Source organism: Chrysochloris asiatica, unplaced genomic scaffold (genome assembly GCF_000296735.1).
Source record: "Chrysochloris asiatica unplaced genomic scaffold, ChrAsi1.0 scaffold00011, whole genome shotgun sequence".
NCBI lineage: Eukaryota > Metazoa > Chordata > Mammalia > Afrosoricida > Chrysochloridae > Chrysochloris > Chrysochloris asiatica.
In genome coordinates this window covers 31,981,086-31,985,966 of record NW_006408529.1, presented here as the reverse complement: position 1 = coordinate 31,985,966, position 4,881 = coordinate 31,981,086, and the positions used below count along the sequence as shown (strand labels likewise).

The following is a 4,881-nucleotide window of genomic DNA, read 5'->3' as shown; positions in this document are numbered from 1 at the left end:
TTGTAGGACCTTCATTTGTTAATGGGAAATGACTAAAAATGAGGAGAAACAGCTGCAATCCATTAATAATCAAAACATGGAATATACAAAGTATGGATCTAGGAAAATTGGAAGTTGTCAAAAACAAAATGGAACACATAAAGATCAATATCCTAGGCAGAAGTGGACTGGTGTTGACTATTTTGAATCTGACAAGCACATGGCTTTTTGTGCCTGGATTAACAAATTGAATAGGAATTGAGACACATTCATCATCTTTTGACATTCTTTTTAGATGTTCCTTTTAGAATATTTCATCATCATCTTTTTAAAATTTATTTATAACTAGTGCTTTATTAAAATGTCTCCTAAGAGTAAAAGGAAATGTGTCTCCGGACCACCAGAGCACACGACAGAGAGAAAGAGAGAAAGAGAGAGAGGTGGTGTTGTGGGACGTCCCTGACCTGTGCTCCGAGAGTCCAGCTCTGGGTCAGTCAAGCAGGGCCTGGGCCAACCCTTAAGGCAGACCAGGGTCCCTGTCCAGGGACATCACTGCTCATGGGTGCCCCAGGAGATGTAGTCTGGCCACATGGCCGCATGGTACTCATTGATGAGCTCCTGTACAGCCTCCCCGCACGTGTCCAGTTCGTTGAAGTTCTCCTTGAAGATAGCCTCCTTATGGAAGTGCTCCAGGAAGGCCACCCATTTCTGCAACTTGTCGTACTGGCGACAGGTTGGCTCAAAGAGTGAGGAGATACTGGTGAGGTTGGCCATCATGAGTCCGCTGACACGGTGGGCTGAGGGCAGGTAGGGAAACTTCCTTAGTAGGGCCACCTGGATGCTAGCTGTGCCCCAGGGGATGAAGTTAGCTAACTTGCGCTCCCGGATCCTATGCAGGCTCTTGTGGACCTGGGTGGGGTCCACCTCTCCCTGGATGATATTGAAGATGGCGATATAGCAGTGGTTGGTCTGGCAATCTTGGCCTGTGGAGACCATCACGTTCTTGGGCTGTAGCAGCCACCTCATAACATCCAGAACCATGGTCTTCCTCACGCTGGCTACTGACCGGTCCATGGTGAGGGGAGTGTAGCCAGTCATGAGGAAGTGGAGTCTCGGTGTGGGAATGAAGCGAAGAGGCTGATGAAGTCATTGTTCATGTAGCCGGGATGGTGCAGGGTGGTGGTGCTGGCTGACATGATGGTGGAAACCAGCTGGTTGATCTGGGAGAAGGACGGGTTCTGGATGTGCAGGAGGTCTGTGGCACTCTGGTTCAGGGCCGTGTTGTCCAGCACCACCACACAGTCTGCGCTCTGGGTCAGCCTCTTGAGTGTGAGCAGCGAGTTACAGGGCTGCACCACCACGTCACTCACCTCGTTCTGGTTGGGAAAAACCGAGTAAGTCTGCTCCAGCTTCTTGGGATACCTGTCATTAAGCCGCTCTAAGAGGTAGGAGCCCAGGCCAGAAACTGTCCCCCCAGCAATGGAGTAGCACAGCACAAACCCCTCTAGACTGTCACTGCCATCTGCTTTCCGGTATATGATGTCAAAAATGTCCTCATGGATCTTTTCTCCCCAGGAGAATACGCTGGCCCAGTTGTTGCCAGCTTCTCCACCATGCTCCAACAGGTAGATGTTCTCCAGGTTGTAGAGCTTGGCATAGGGGGAGTTGAGGATGGAGTGGATCACCCAGGGCTCCAGGTCCAGCAGTACTGCCCTAAGGATGTAGTGCTCATCGTCTGCCTGAAAGAAAAAGATGTCCTTGCGGTCAGTGCCTTCAGTGGCGAACTCCTCCACAATGCCCTCAGGGTTGATACTATGCTTGCTTGGCTCACAGCTGTTTCCAGAACTCGAACCCAATCTGATTGCCGCACTGGCCCCGCTGTAGGGTGATGATTTTCCTCGGGCTTTTGCTAAGCAGCCACTGCTGACAAAACCAGCACTGGTCAACAAAAAGCCGCACGTGACGTCCTAAGTCTCATCATCATCTTTTGATGTTCTTTTTAGAACATTTCATCATCATCTTTTGATGTTCTTTTTTGTAGTTCTTTTAAGAACATTTCAAAATCTACCTTGAAGTGTAATGCGGTCTGTCATAGGATAATGTCAGAAATGATATGATTTATTATATATGTGTTTGTTGTTGTTAAGTGTCATCCTGGTGGTTGCAACCCATAGTGACCCTGTATAAAGTTTCTGAAGAGCAGCTGGTGACCTTGATCTACCGATATTATGGTTCAAACCGACTTTGCAATCCAGCCCATTAACCCCCAGTACCACACCGGGACTCCGGCTTACTATTGTTAGGCCCCCTAGTGGCCTAATCAAGTAGGAGACCCCAAAAAGATCATCCGGACTCGAGTTCGATGCAAAAGCAAGAGGTTTATTTACCAACGCGCTGGGGTCCACCTTCACAGACTCCTAAAACCAGGAGACAAAGGTGACATTTGCCAACGCGCTGGGGTCCACCCTCACATAGACTCCTGAAAACAGGAGTTGAGGGTGACCCTAGCTAATGTGCTGGGGTCCACTCTCACATAGACTCCTGAAAACAGGAGTTGAGGGCGACCCCAACTCACTATACACACGTTTTTATAAGGTTTCAGGGGGCATAATTGCACAGTACCATAGATACAGTTTCTGATTGGTTGACATTTGGCAAAGTATGAGATGTTACAGTTTAATTGGTCTTGGCATGAAGCAACCTTTTTAATCTATAAGCATATGGGTTTTGGCAATTGCAAGTGTTTAGTGTTTAGGATATTCTCATTCGTCTGGGTCAGTCTGACCATTATGAGTTTCTCAAGGATTCTTTTAATATTGAGGGCTAACTGATTGACCTTGTCTCTGGAGGGAACTAAAAACTGAGGCCTTCTATCAAAAATGCTTCTTGAAGCCTGACTAAAGTTTGGTCAAGTAGCTAGGCAAAATCAGTTAGGGCCTTACACTATGCTAGGAATAACAAATTCAAGAGGAATGGCATTGCATTCATCGTCAAAAAGAGCATTTCAAGATCTACCCTGAAGTACAATGCTTGTACATAGGATGATATCCATATGACTACAAGGAAAACCAGTTATTACCACTGCTGTTCAAATTTACACAAGATCTCTTTAAAGTGTTCAAGAGCAAAAACAACAGCAATAATCAAGGTACTCGTTTTCTATCAGTTTGTTGCACAATGGTGGGTTGTGTGTTGCTCATGGTAGAAGTTGTGCCCTGAATTTCAAATAGCAGAAGGGTTACCCTTTATGGACATGTTACAGCAGAGCTTCCATGCTATGATAGACTAAGAAGAAAGGCCTACAAATCTATAAAATGTGCTAATGAAATCCTTATAGATAGTACATTGTCCAATTTATTTGTTTTGGACATGTCATCAGGAGGAATGGCATCATGCTTGGTAAAGTAGAAGGTCAGTAAAGGTGAGGAAGACTCCTGATGAGATGGATTAGTACAATCACCACAAAGGTGGGCCAAACATGCCATTGATCGTTGGGATGATTCAGGTTTGGACAACAATTTGTTCTGTTATAAAAAGGTTTGTACCATGCGTGAGTCAGAGTCAATTCAAAGACAACTACTTATCTTTCTGTCTGTCTGTCTGTCTGTCTGTCTGTCTATCTATCTATCTATCTATCTATCTATCTATCTATCTATCTATCTATCTATCTACCTACCTATGTAGCTATCAAATAAGCAATGGACAGCTGGTAATGAATTGCACTCAAAAGGAATATGAAATAATTTATTTTTAGTTTATGTGTATTACATTCTTCTTCCAAATTTCCATTGAATAAATGAATAAAAAATAATACCTGCTTAATTTGGGATATAAATTTTTAAGTAATGATTTAGATTATTATTGCTGTTGGGTGCTACCAAGTAGATACCTACTCATAGTGACCCTTATGCACAACAGAATGAAATACTGCCCAGTCTTGCACCAATCTCACAGTCTTTGCTATGTTTGAGTCCTTTGCTGCTGCCATTTTACCAATCCATTTCTCTGGAGGTCTTTCTCTTTTTCTCTGACCCTCCACTTTACCTTCCCCAGAGAACTTCTCCAGGTCCCTCCTAATAATGTCTGAAATATGAAAGATGAAGTCAGTCCATCCTGACTTCCAAGGAGCATTATGGATGCTCCACCATAAATTGGTTTGTTCTTTTGACAGTCCATGGTGCTTTTAATATTCTGCTCCAACAACATAACTCAAATGCATCAATTCTTATATGGTTATTCTTATTCACTGTCCAATTTACACATGCATATGAGATTATTGAAAATACAATGGCTTGGGTCTAGCACAACTTAGTCCTCAAACTGACATCTTTGCTCTTCAGCACTTTAAAGAAATCTTGTGCAACAGATTTGCCTAATGCAATACATCATTTGATTTCTTGACTACTGCTTTCATGAGTGTTGATGGTTGATCTGAGCAAAATGGAGTCTTTGACAACTTCAATATTTTATATGGATGCTGATTATTCCAGTGGTGAGGATTTTTGTCTTCTTTACCTTGAAATGCAGCCCATACTGGAAGCTGTGGTCTTTGATCTTCATCACTAAATATTTTAAGCCCTCTTCACTTTCAACAAGGTTATATCCATCTGAATATCACAGGTTGCTAATAAGTCTTCCTCCAATCCTGATGCCACATTTATCTTCATACAATCCAGCTTCTCAGATTATTTGCTCAGCATGTAGATTGAATAAGTATGGTAAAAGACAACCCTGGCACACACCTTTCCTAATTTTAAACCATTCAGTGTTCCCTTGTTCTGTTCCAACAACTGCCTCTTGGTCTATGTACAGGTTTTTCATGAGCACAATTAAGTGTTTCCAAATACTCATTTCCTACAATGTTGTCCGTAGCTTGTCATGATCCACATAATCAGAAGCCTT

General features: G+C 43.4%; 1 pseudogene; it reads right to left on the bottom strand.

The window, feature by feature from the left end:
• Positions 1-528: 528 nt before the first annotated feature.
• LOC102823510 lies at positions 529-4,539 on the bottom strand (annotated as a pseudogene).
• Positions 4,540-4,881: the final 342 nt, after the last annotated feature.